This window comes from Myxine glutinosa, chromosome 11 (genome assembly GCF_964187855.1).
Source record: "Myxine glutinosa chromosome 11, kmMyxGlut1.1, whole genome shotgun sequence".
NCBI lineage: Eukaryota > Metazoa > Chordata > Myxini > Myxiniformes > Myxinidae > Myxine > Myxine glutinosa.
Window position 1 is genome coordinate 92,545,446 of NC_136271.1, and position 14,269 is coordinate 92,559,714.

The 14,269-nt window shown below is 44.2% G+C and overlaps 1 protein-coding gene across 1 annotated transcript in view; it reads left to right on the forward strand.

Moving 5' to 3' along the window:
• LOC137437132 (metabotropic glutamate receptor 8-like) overlaps nucleotides 1-14,269 on the forward strand; it is a 342,009-nt gene that overhangs the window by 212,285 nt on the left and 115,455 nt on the right. The window lies entirely within an intron of this gene.

The window sequence follows — 14,269 nt, forward strand, 5'->3', positions numbered from 1 at the left end:
TTTGATGAATAATATTGCCATGGATGGCATGAATAATATTGATGTCAAATTTTATTTCACAAGCAAGATATTTTATTTGGCCCTTTTTTTAGACAAATCCAACCTCCGCCACCCGATGTTGCACCACCATTTTGTGCTGGACGTTCGGTAAAGTCGCTCAGATCTTTGGCTCTGAATGAAGCCAAGAGTGCAGCACAATTACACTTTTTAAAATCCATGAAATAATTTACATTTATGGATTAACTTAAACTTTTCCCGTCACTGGGGACGGCCGTAAGATCTCAGGGTCTTGAGGTTGAGCCCCTGTCATGCCGTTAGATAACACCAGGTGGGTTGACTCAGCCTGTCATCATTCCGAGGTCGGCAATATGAGTACCGGCTTACTGGTAACAGGGGGAACTACATCAGCGGCACAGCCACGCTCCTAGCAATGATGCAACCAGCAGTCACCGGCTGCATGCAAAATAATAATAACTAGGGACAGGTAGTTTTGCTCGGTTTTCCCGTCACTGGGGACAGGTACCTTTGCTAATACAATATAAGATGCTATTAAAGTAAAATTTTAAGCTGTATTTTATAGAATGAATGCTGCTCAGTTTAATACACATGTATCTGCTGGATTACTTCACTTCCTGGTAGTTCAGTCCCATCCAGAAAACAAAAAACAAGAATCATCAACTAATGTCACCCCTAATCATCACTTTCACATCTCTCAAGAAAAGACAAAACAATAAACCCTTTCAGTCAATTGAAGTGACAAAACAATTTATGGCAATGCAGAAAGATGTGTGGGTGGAAATTACAACAACAACAACAACAACAACAACAACTAGAAAGCATCTCAAAACGTAAAGGGTCCACTTTGTAATAAAACTGAACTTGACGAAATAGATAGTTTCAAAAAATTGTCAATTTTATTCAGTTGTGTTCTCTATATTGTCATAAAAAAGGTTTGTTGATGGTTTAATGACAAAAACTCAATTGGTAAAAATGTTATGGCCTGGACACACACACTGAAGCTCAGTGCTAAATAAACAAGCATTCTGAGTATTGCGCTGAAATACATGTCCCCTACCGGCAGTCTGTCGTCCGGAAAAATGTTGGGGAAATTACCACGGGTTATTTACCCACAGGTTCTGAATCGTTCCCAATCGCTAATTACCTCAGGACGGGCTCACCTGTGATTCACACTCGCGACTTCGATTTATACACCTTGCAGACAGGTCAGCAGAAGCACGAGAAAATAAGTTGTTGATAAAGAACCTTTCGAGTCGCTAAATATCAGTAATTTATTATATTTTCCGGTTCACGATCAATGATCGATGTGTATATATATGTTGCTCGGCTTGGCTCCGCCCCTCCGGAAAGCGCGCGCTGTGTCGCGCTTTTGACGTTCGCGAGACGAGGCTGAGGGCGCCCGGTGCGGCTTGAGGAGAACTCTAGAATAAACAAGAGATATCCATTTTTATTTTTTTACATTTTTGTCTAATTAACGATATCTGCCAAACCACGTGCTCTATCGCAAATTCCAAAAGGACATTTTAGTAGACTGACATGCTGAACAGATCTGTGAAGTTTCCCCTCGATTGGATCAAAAATGAGGGAGGAGCTCGGTTTTAAAGGTTCATGCTTAAAAACGTCATAACTCTGAAACAATGTGACGCATCACGTCATGCTCGCTGACTTTTTTGTTCGTCATGGGTATGCGATTTTGTCTGCAAAGCTTGGCCTCGATCTGTTCAGCCGTTGCAGGGAAAAATGGATTTTCGTGTTTTCACGGAAAACAATATGGCGGCCGAACCACGTGACCTGTGACGTCATAATTACCATTAAAATATTATACAGACCGAGTCCCCCCTACGGTGAAAATTTGATCTCAATCGGTCCTATTATTGCAGAGAAAATGTTTTTTTAAAGGAAATTAAAACTTAAAATGGCACTGAGTTAAGGAGCATCAGAATTATCAGAATTCCCAAAGTTCAAAGTGCCATAACTTTGTCAAAAATGATCGAAACGTCGTGAAGTTCGAACTCGATCTGTAACTTATCATGAGGAAACCATGTACCAAGTTTGAAATCATTAGCGTTAAGCGTTTAGAAAAAAAGTCCGGAAAACTGTTCTTTGCGTGACGGCCTGACGGACTGACTGACGGACTGACAGACGGAGGGACGGCGTGCAAACGTATAGTCCCCTCCGGTGTACACCGGTAGGGGACTAATAACTATAATGGTACTTGGTAGAGAGCATACCTCCACCAAGCTGAACAAGTGAACAGTCTACCTCCACCAAGCTATATGCCACTGAAAGAAAAGAACCACCTTTGGAGGCCATTTTTCCCTGCAGAGCAGAGGTTGGCCTTTTTCGGGCACCATGGTCCCCTTTTTGGGGCAATGTTTTATGGCCGAATGCCCTTCCTGCCGCCAACCCTGTTGGTCACCTCTTGCGACACACAGGGAATTACCAGTGAGCTGGTACTCAATTTGCCCAGGAGCCGAGATTCCCAAGCCGGCACCCTAACCACTAAGCCAACACCAGGCCTTTTATATGCCACAAATAGGTCGGATATGGATCCGGACCTGAACCAAAAATCTAATCGGCTTGTTTCTGTCACCTGAGCAACTCATCCACCTCGTTTCGTCCAAATCCATCCACAACTTTTTGAAATGTGCTATATATTGCTTTTGGCCCCATCTCTCAATGGTGAAGAATCACTTTAAAATTATAGTATCCCAATCTGGATCTTCACCAAAATTGAATCAATTATTCTATGACAGACACCCATCCTGCTCACCAAATTTCATCAGAATCCGTCCATAATGTTTTGAGATATCCTGTTGACAGACAAACAGACAGACATACAGACAGGGGTGAAAACATAACCTCTGTCCAGCTCCGATAGCGGAAATAAAAACTGGCGAGAATGACTTTGGGGTTTAGTGAATCTTATAGTACGTAGTATTACGTGCTCCTCCCCAGGGCACGGTGTACCTCCGAGCCCTGAGAGGGGTCACGGCAGAAAGATGTGTTATAATGTGTGTCAATGACCAATGGTGAAACCACACCAACCAATTGTTACCAAAAACAAGTATTGTATTTAGGTCACACAAGGATAACAGCACAAGTTCAATATGTTTCAATTGCACCACAAAAATACCATATAATTCCTATGATGGTACCATCAGTTTCTTATTCAATAACTCACTGTGCTCCAAGTGAGCGAAAAGAACATTCCCAAAGTCACTGTCCCGGCACCAAGCCAAAGTCAATCCACGCTCCGGTGATCGCAAGAAAAATGTCGAATCGAGACCAGAATCCAAGTCGGCTGACAGTCAACGCTGCCAAAGAGGCGCAAAGGTGCACCCAAAAGGCGACTGGGAAATCACACCTTCGGGAATGAACGTTCAGCGGCTCCCAAACGGAGAACCACAAATTCCCAATCGAAATCCACGTTACACTCGCAAACCAGGCTAACGGCTGGGTGCAGTGAAATGGCTGGAGCGAGGTGAAAAGGCTGGAGCAATGCGAAATGGCGGGAGTGAGGCGAAATGGCAGGCGGGCCCGTACTGGAGGCGTACCTGCTCTCCAACGATTCTCTTCGGAATCAACCGCAAAACCCAACACGCAGGTTTATCTGTCACAGCGATAACCACTCTGTCACAGGAATCCCTTTCCCAGGAAACCCAAAGTTCGCTCGTGACCCCCGTTCGCCAGCGTCTCCTCGAGACCTCAAAGCAGCTCGGCTTTTCTTCCTGACCTCACTTGCTCTGCCTTTGTTTTTCTTCCTCCTCTTCTTCTTCCGGTTTCTCCCGATCCGGTTTCCGGTTTCTTTTAAAACACTAATTTTTTACCTTTTGAAAACAGTTATCTCCGTTTCACTTAAACGATAACAATAATAGTACATGGAACCAAAAATGCTTACAGTGGATGAAAACCACAACGATGGAAGTGACGAATCCGTAACAGTAGATTGATAAGACGTGATTATAAACCTTGTTAACTGTTTACAACTAATTTGGGGTTTGAATGGATGATCACGTTGTATCTACGAATCACTAATATGTGCAGTGCTTGAATCAGAGGCTTCCTTCATGAAACTTTGCTTGATAAGATATGAACAGGTGTTGCCCATCTCGTCCAAGCAGGTTGAAATTAGGACTATTGAGAAGCACACTGTATATCTCCTTGTTGCCACAATACATGAATCTGCACTTTACCATTGGCTGTTGACGTTGTTTGAATTTTTCTTATTTAAAGACACTAGTACACCCGCAGACTCCGGGAGGGGCAGGAAGGGTCATTCCTCTTTGGGGTATATTGATTACAGTATATCTATGGTCAGATCTCAAGAACATTGGGTGTGCGTTCATTTATCAAGTTTCTTGTGGAGAGATCGCCAAGTGGTTTAAGCATTCAAGCAAGCACTCCATTCAAAACCGTTAAGCAACAGCTGGCTTGGCAAGCGCTACCTCGGTGCTTGGTAAAGGAGCACAACCCGAGCTTCTCCCTTTCACTTTTGTTTTAAACAGCAGGAGCGTGTTTCAAAAGTTCGCGACGAAAAATGCCACAGTAGCTGCCGAAAGGGCCATGTTATTAACCCAACATTTTGTGGGTTATATAGAGTACAGTAGATCTTCGCTCAGTTCTGTAAGTTAACCTTGCTTCATGGATGTTGGGATTCCTCCTAATTTCTTCATTTAGTGTTATAAAGAGCATTAGCGACTGTTTAAAAAGCTAAGCATACGTGTTTGTCGTTTATAATATTTTTACTTCCTGTAGAAGCTGTTGCTCCCACAGAGACGCCATTATAACTATAAGCTATTTATACACGTTATCACTGCAGGAAAAACGCCTTGGGGAAGTGGGATATTATTAGTATTAATATTGTTTTGTAATAACATTAACAATATGCGATTATCATTAATTTTGTTATGAAAAGCGTCTTTGGAAAAACGCCACGATAAATCTTGTTTGGAAATCCGCTAAGATAAAGCTAATTTAACATTGATATACACCTCAACGTGCAACCCCATTGACGGCAATGGTGGGCAAACTCGCTCTGGGGGGAGAAATGAATGCGCTACAACCTTCATTATGTAAGCCTTCATCATCCTGTCATGTTTGGTTGAGATTAGATAAGTAACGACGGAATGTATTGGTGTCAAAAATTCATCAGACAGACACAAATGGTGTATTTTAGTATGATGATTGTCAATGTGTTTGTATTTTCAAAGGCTGAATACAGTGCACTGGAAATCCTCAATAGTTTTGTATTTTCAAAGGCTGAATACAGTGCACTGGATTCCTCAACAGTTTAGCACCTTGTTTTGTCTTACATTGCTATAATGTCAGTGATTTGTGGCAAATGTACAATGGATGCCAACCGATGTTTGTTTGCCAGTGCTCTCTCCTTTTATAAATGCCGAGCAGCAAGGTAGCAGCAAATACCATGTTGAGGTCTTTGGTCTGGCTCGGCGAGGGATCAAACCACCAACCTCCCAGAATCAGAGCGGATGCTCTAAACCATTACACCATCATGGTGTGTAGTTGTGTTTGTAATTATTGTATCCGGTTGTTGCTAAACTACAGGTGTTTGATTGCACCAATAAGCTGGCATTGACACCCTCATATGCCATGTTCACCTTCTTCTGTAAAAACGTCACTGACATCATGTCTTCATCTTGCAGGGCAAGTCTAGCTCCCAGCATGCCCATAAAGTGCCATCCTGCATAACTAGCAATTATAAACTGTAATTATAGTGGATGTTGCGCACACCACTGCCAAGCCTTTGTTGCGTATATTCCATGGGTCCCGCCCGTAGTGTAGTTCGGTGACCCAAGTGACCGAGAGACGGAAATGAATTGAAAATGGCAGCCCATTGCGTGGTCAGCGCACATGGTGCGTGCAGACGACCCATTAGCTCGTAGGAATAAAATCAACCGCTCCATTACTGGGCTTCATTAGCTCGAGGCCTAGCCTGAGGCCTAGCCTGTTATTAAATATGTATGTGGTCAAATAACCGCATCCATCTCAACACTACCGGGATGCTGTTGTTCCTTCCAGCTGCTTTAGTGTGTTCTGCGCCCCTTTAGCCGCATTATAATCCCCTGTTGGGTAATGTGAGTTGTCTTTTCTCATCGGCCTCATGGAGTTCCTTTGGAGAGCACCATAATCATCTTTTTGCAACAAGGAATGCAAGCTAAAGACTTCATGACATGGGTACATAAGTGGTTTTTAAAAGGTGCTCTGTGCACGTTTACCTATAATCATCTGTTTTGTGCACAATTTGCACAACAACGCTTTAATCCACCGATGGCATTGTTTTTAATGAAATCTGACTATTGCTGTCTGGTTAAGCAGACCTAATCCCAAATCGAATTAGCCATTTCATTGCCTGCACGCCCAGCCCTGTCTCCTGGGATGATGCGGGAGAAAAACATACAAATGTTTTTCAGCTCCTGGTATTTAAGATGAATGTTTGGCTTAGGCCCAACTCACCTTTATGAAAACAAAATTAATCTTTCGTTCACCACCTTGAACTGTCATTGTGAAGGAATTGTATCTACAATATAAAACACTATATCAGTAGGCCTATGTGTGTTTTTACAGGTGTCTGTCCACCTTCATGAGCGTAGATTTTAAGGACCAATCTTTTAACACGAATGTGTGTTCATGACAATCTATTTTTGAGGATAAAACAAACTCTAAAAACATTTTCCACGAAAGAGTAATTATGGCTCTTCTATTGGAATTGTAGACGGTGGCTTGCAAACCGAGCCTCAAGGGCGGTGTACAGAAACGTTTTTTAAAATAACAATAAATACAAGGTGAATGGAGGTGAAATCTGCTGCACGTGATGTGCAACTCGCGTAGAGTAAAACGATTGTTCATTTACATCGGGATGACGTCTAATAATTAAAGAAGATTTAAGCACACCTGATAGGCCCAGGTTTCACACTTTGGCACACTTTCGAGGCTGCACCGTCGAATAACTGTTCCAACCCGTCATTTTTGACGGGATTTTTCCAAGTCGTATGTAATATTAGAATGGATTTGCCTTGCCAAAGGTGGGCAGAGGTTATGTTTTCACCTTTGTCTGTTTGTTTGTTTGTTTGTTTGTCTATTTGTTTGGCTGTTTGTTTGTCTTTAGTTTTGTTTGTTTGTGATCATGATATCTCAAAAAGTTATGCATGGATTCGTACGAAATTTGGTGGACACATTTGGTGTGTGAGAAGGACCAATTGATTCGATTTTGTTGTCGATCTGAATCCGGATACTAGATTTTTTTTAAATGTCATTTTTCACCTTCGGGAGATAGAGCCAAAAACGATATATAGCATGATATCTCGAAAAGTAGTTGACGGATTCGTAAGAAACTTGGTGGACAGTTTGGGTGTGTGGAAAGGTAGAATTGGGTCGATTTTGGTGAAGATCCGTGTCCGATTACGAGAATATTTTTAATTTCTAAGTGATTTTTCATCATTGAGTGATAGGGCTAAAATGGATATGTAGCGCGATATTTCAAAACGTTATGGACGAGTTATGACTAAACATGGTGGATGAGTTGGGTAGGTGACAAAAACAAGCCTATTCGATTTTGGTTCAGGTCCGAATCCATATCCGGCCCATCAGGGGGACACAAAACATACTGTTCAGCCTGGCAGAGGTGTGCGCACTACCAAGGGCCGTTATATTTTTTGACTTTGTTTTATATACCTGTTTACCTGTGTTGGGATTATGCATTCATTTACCCATGTAAGTCACAAAGCCAATCACTTAAGGCTCTACTCGACTAGTTTCTTTCCCTGGAGGCATTTCATGATCATCCATACATTGCAGCTACAAATTGCTTTCTACACGTGGTATTGATCCTTTATAAGTGGTATCGATCGATCCTGGTAATCACAAGGCTGAAGCATCTCTTACCATCAGCCAGATGGACAAATCTTTAAAGGAGTTATCTTTCAACAATAATCGATTTATTAGGTATGCAAATAATGGTGGAAATTGTGACCCACACCCCGCACCACTTGGCCTTTCCACTTCCCTCATATTTTCCGCAATTTCCCCTTCCTCATTTTCCTCCAACCTCCTCTACACTGCCTTATCCTTCATATCCTCCCTCTTCCCTTGCATTTCTCATTTTCTTATTTGCTTACCTCAGCCCCATCCATAATATACATGTGGTCTCTTATAGACTGCTGCTGTTGTTCTTTATAACGTCAACAAAGGGCCAAATCACCATGCCAATCAGCAGTTAATAGTCATCTGCTCTCAAGAGATAAACATTCCAGCAAACACAGCTAAATTATATTGTTGCGTAAGAGGCTCCACTGACGCAGACTGTCTGAGCCGGATGTCTGATAAAGGCCTCCTTGAATGCTGAAACGATGTTTTCTGAATTTCCTGCATCCTTTGAATTCTTACGATCCCCCAAGGATTGCCCGAATGCAAACTGAAACTTCTGGTTGTTCATGTGGGGGAAGGTGAAAAGGTGGGTAAACTGGAAGGCATGAAATATGTCCAAGACCACCCTGATTTACTTCGTTACTAGGGGCTTCTGCACATGCGCCGCCGAGCAATCGGGGTGGAAATACGGCATTTTGAAAGTCCCGTATTGCCACAAGGGACATTATTCAATACCGACTGCTCCTGCTGCAGCCATTATATTATTTTTAAACATTCCAATTCAAACCCAGGGCTCTCTTGCCAAACTGACAGCCCATTCATTTGAGACAGACCATCTATGAAAGGTTGTATGCCTCTTTGTTCCTTTCCCAATAATTTCCAGTCATTTCAATTCAACTCCGTAACTTTCCACAGATGCTCCGGTTGTTGTCCAGTGGGTGGCACTCGAATCTGATCTGGCAGGATGGACCCACATCAATTGACCAGCCCAGCATGGAGGGTCTTCACATATTGGCTGTCCCTGAGCCTCAGGGAGTGGCTGCTCGATCACAGGCCAGGCGGTCATTCTTACTTCCTCAGACCCTCACATCTTCAGTTCCTCACTTTCCCTTTGTGGTGTCGCAACCAAGGCATGACCCCGCAACACAGCTCGGGAGTGACCACCTCAGTCCCCAGGAGGTCTTATCCACTACCCGGGTCCATAACCCCACTATTCTGAGACGATCGCTCAAGCGGGGTCCCAATAGACAGAGGATGCTCCACAACACTACCAGACACTCCTCTCCCCCTACCCTCCAGTGGGGCCTGGATCGTACCACACCAGTGTTCGGACGCCAGGTCCAAATCCTGCTGGACCAGCCCTTATGCTGCCTGTGCTTTCCAATTTCTCAGGGGAACAATTTTCAATGAGGCCTGTCCCATTAGCCCTCCTTGTCCAAACCTTGCAGTCCATAATATACATGTGGTCCTTGCAGTCTCCAGGAACATAATAAACCTTGCAGTCCGGGAACCATCTCCCTCCAAAGCTGTCCCAAATTAAAATTGACGTTTATTGCCTCGTGTGTCCAATTTTGGCAGCAGCTGTCGACTCAAAGGCTTTTGGATCTTGCCCAATCCTGCAGCTGCTGCTGGGCTTGAACTCCGGCTATCTCAATCCTTCCTCATTACCATGACCAGCCATATGCTTGTGACTCACAGCTCCTACTTCAGAACAAAAACATTTCAATTCCAAACCAGGCCCAGTCGGACTTTGTTCTTACAAAGCCTTTATTTTCCAAAATGCCCAATATTCCATAGTTAACGCTCACCCCATGACCTTCAGCACACACCCTATGCCATGTGCGTGGCGGGTCAACAACTCTGGGCACTGAGTCAATCCCTCAAAAGTCACCCCTAAAATGTGCTGAGTCCCAGTTCAACCTTCAACACCAGCTTGCACACCTTGATGGGTGCAGTCTCGCTTACCAGCGCAGGATCTGCCCCGCTCACTGGCATTCTGATCTTACTCACCGGCATAGGTCTGGCCTTGCCCACTGGCATATGTCCAACCTCACCCACATATTACGCAGGCTCGCCCGCTGATCCACATGTCACAGTCACACGCTCACTCACCAAACCTGAGTTGACATTGTGTCGTACCGTCAGTCCCAGGTGTTCCAGTAGGTCCCTTGCTCAGTCTAACCGCACGCCCGTGACTATCGTACCACACACTACGGATGTCACCTCACTCACCCGAGGGCTGACCTGCTTCAGGCCCTTTAAACCCTTCACAGGCTCTTCTCATGGATGGTCTCTTTCTGGGGCAGAGCGATATCCAAGCTCGCACGATGTCTGTCCAGGCCAATACCTATTAGACATTCCCTGTGGCATTTTCTTTTATCTCTCCATACTGAGCCCAAACTGCCAAATCACTTAATTTTGTGCCCATGCATGTGCTCCGAAAACTCCAATTTTAGTTTCCCATTTTTTTCAATTGTTTTCATTTTTTTTTCCATTATTTTGTGCCATTAATTATGCCATTTACTTGAACATTGCTTGGAAGTCCGTCATGCCAGCCTCCTGGCTGGATCGCTCAGGAATGCGGGGATTCCTAATCTATCCTCTTCCCCACTAGGCACTGCCCCCGGCTCACCTCCGAACACTGTCACACGACAAACAAAGATAGAGATAGAAGTAGAGGCAGAATAAGTATTCACCCCTGACCAATAACTCCACATTTAGATGAATTTAGAATAACTGGGTGGTATGATACGTCTTCACTTCTTAATGATGGATTTCACCATAATCAAAGGGATAATGAGGGACTTTGAAATCTTCTTATAACCCTCTCCTGAATGGTGCTTCTCCATCATTTTATGTCTGACTTCTTTGGAAAGCTCCTTGGGCTTCATGTTTACCTTGTTCGTTGATCAAGTGAGTTATACCTTAAAACTCCTTACATGATTGGGGGAGATTCATTTTTATTTTAAACCACTGATTACATACAGGTGATACCTATTACACTTATTTTGTAACCTTTCAAACAAATAATTTGCTTCTGAAGTGATTTAGGGTTAATTAGGCAAAATGTTTGAATACTTATATACGTAACTAATCATCTAATTTTGTCTGTTAATCTCACTTATTCACATTTTTCTGCGTTTTTTTAAAGCTTTATCGCATTGGAGTAATTTGTGAAGACTCTAATTATTAAGTTTGATTTGAAAGTATCACGAAATAAGCTCAGGTTGCATCAAAATATGAAAACCGTGGAGCGGTGAATATTTTTGCAGGCCACTGTATTCCCCCTATGGTGCTAAAATACCGGATTCAAACAGACAATGAAAATCAATGGCAAGGACTTTAGGCAGGCACAAGCTGGTCTCTTTTATGCCATTTACCATGGCGTGAGTGTTGTGAAGCTGGTGATGGTGATAGCATGATGAAAGGCAGCTCAGAGTGTGATGGTGATGAGGCCAGGAGACGAGGGAGGTGGCCAAGCAGAGAGAGTGAGAGAGAGAGAGAGTGTTGTCTTCTCCTCTGTCAAATGTAATAAGCGTAACCCATGCTCAGACAACCCTTTGTCACCACTGGGACTGCCTTCTCAGCAGGTGGACGTTTTTGGCCTCCCGCTATCTGTGGATGGCCCCTCGTAAAGGTGTTCCGCATCTTTCCAGGTCCCTGCAGCTCAGTCCTCCACTGTGGCCAAATGTTTTCTTGTGAAACTGCCCTTGATGACTCCTTTTTAAAGTGTGCAGCACTTTCCCATGCCTTTGTGCCCAAGTCCTCTACCTGGCCTAGCTTGGACAGAAGGTTGGGCACAATACACCCTTACTCTATACTGTTCTAAGATTACAATCAGCACCTTCTCCGAACACATTTTACATATGATTCACCCTTGACAGATGCCTAATACAGGAGTGAATCTAACCTACTTGACCGCATGGCCTATACTACGCTTAACACAATATAGCTATGGGTCCCTCTCACCCTTTCACGCAACCATATCAACCAATTTCCTGATGACAGAAAGCAAAGTAGCTTGCTTCCCCACTGTTAAGAAAACCCTTCCATGACCCATGCTTGCCAAAATCCCAGAGCATTAATAATAATAATAATTCATTTATTTTGTATAGCGCTTTTCCAGAAGCCCAAAGGCGCTTTGACAGAGTGGCAAACATAATGCATAACAATACATGAAAACAACAATTGCAAAAAGACAAGAATCAATAGGGAAATATTTAAAGCAAAAGGAGGGAGAAGGAGAAGAGATAGTCAGGGGTTAAATGCTGTGGGTTGAATGTTGAATGCAGTGTTGAACAGGTGGGTCTTTAGTGATGTTTTGAATGTGGTGAGTGAGGAGGAGTCTCTGATGGTGTGAGGTAGTGAGTTCCAGAGGGTGGGAGCAGCGATGGAGAAGGCCCTGTCCCCCCAGGATCTGAATTTGGTCCGGATGGAGGGGGTCAGGAGGTTGGTACCAGCAGAGCGGAGGTTGCGGGTGGGAGTGTGTCTGGAGAGGAGGTCAGCCAGGTAGGATGGGGCCAGGTTATGGAGGGCTTTGTATGTCAAGAGGAGGATTTTGTACTGGATTCTCTGGGGGATGGGGAGCCAGTGAAGCTTGTAAAGGACGGGGGTGATGTGGTCACGGGTCCGGGAATGGGTGAGTAGACGGGCAGCGGAGTTCTGAATGTATTGGAGTTTATTGGTGATTTTTGAGGGTGAACCATAGAGGAGGCTATTGCAGTAGTCCAGACGGGAGGTGATGAAGGCGTGGATGAGGGTTTCTGCAGCCGTGGAGGAGAGGGATGAGCGGAGACGGGCAATGTTTTTCAGGTGAAAGAAGGCTGACTTTGTGATCTGTTTAGTGTATTTGTCGAAGGAAAGGGTTTGGTCAAAGATGACGCCAAGATTCCGGATGTGAGGGGAGGTGGATACTGGGATACCGTCGATGTTGAGGGCAAAGTTATGGGTGGATTTTGTGAGCGTTTTTGGGCCAATGATGATTATTTCAGATTTATCACAGTTAAGCTTGAGGAAGTTGATTTGAAGCCAGGATTTTATTTCAGTGATGCAGTTTGTCAGGATAGAGTGGGTGTCGGTGGAGACGGACTTGGTGGAGATGAAAAGCTAGATGTCATCGGCGAAGCAGTGGAATTGGAGACCAATTCTTGGACTTGGTATCTGTCTTGTTTGGTTTGGTGGCTCACCAATGGAGCAATCACCATTGACTGATATACAGACTTGGCATTTAATATGGAATATTTTTTTTTTTCTTGACTTGGGTTTACTTTCTGAACTCAGTATATCAATCTGGTGAGTTTCTTTTATGCTTCGGTGATTTCTTTGTCAAAAGAACCATGTCACTGACTGTCTTTTGCAGCAAGAAGTCAATAACAGGATTATATCACAGGTGGCGTGACAAAATGTAAGGACAGGTACATTTGACGATTGGCTTCACAATCGGGTATATAAGGGTTGTTGGTTCTGTATTAGTGGAAAACCACTGCTGCACGTCTACAAAAGTTATTGCCGCTTCCTCTGGAGATGGTCCATCAACTTGACAATGCTGTTTGTCATGGAGTGGTGGCTTTACGAAATTCCGGCATGAAACAGCGTGCTATTGCTTGGCAGTATGGCATCACTCAAGGTCAGGTGTCAAAGATCCTGAAACGAAATGCTCAGAGGGGTGTCCCTACTCCAATACCGAGGCCAGGACGTCCCCGCAGAATCACAAGGAGAGATGATCGCCAGCTGCACCGGTTAGTCTGCAATGGCCGTACAAGTCAGCTAATTGGCTTAGGGCTGAGTGGCAGCAACTGACAAATGTGACTGTATCCAGAAGGCTAGTCAACCAATGACTGGTTCAAGCAGGCTATCGTGTCAGGCGTCCCCTGAGAAAGCCACGCCTGACCAGACAACACAGCCAGCGCCGATTGCAATGGGCCAGAGAGCACCGTCAATGGCAGCCAGGACACTGGAATCACGTGATCTTCAGTGACGAGTCTAGATTTCTGGTCTATCGTCAAGATGGCCGCGTCCGAGTATGCAGACAAGTGCATGAAGCCTCCAACGAAGATTGTATAGTGCCAAGAGTCCAAGCTGGAGGTGGTGGGGTGACCGTTTGGGCTGCTTTTCATGCAAGGGGCAAAACTGACCTGGTTGTTCTGAATGGAAACCTGAACCAGTTCAAGTACAGGGCCATTCTGGAAGAAACATTGCTTCCATTTTCTCGTGCAGCCTTGCGAGGAAACTTTGTCTTCCAAGATGACAATGCATGGCCTCATCATGCTCGCATGATCCAACACTTTCATGTTGACCGTGGTGTCGAGCATATGGAGTGGCCTGCCATGTCCACAGATATTAATCCGATGGAGAAGCTGTGGGC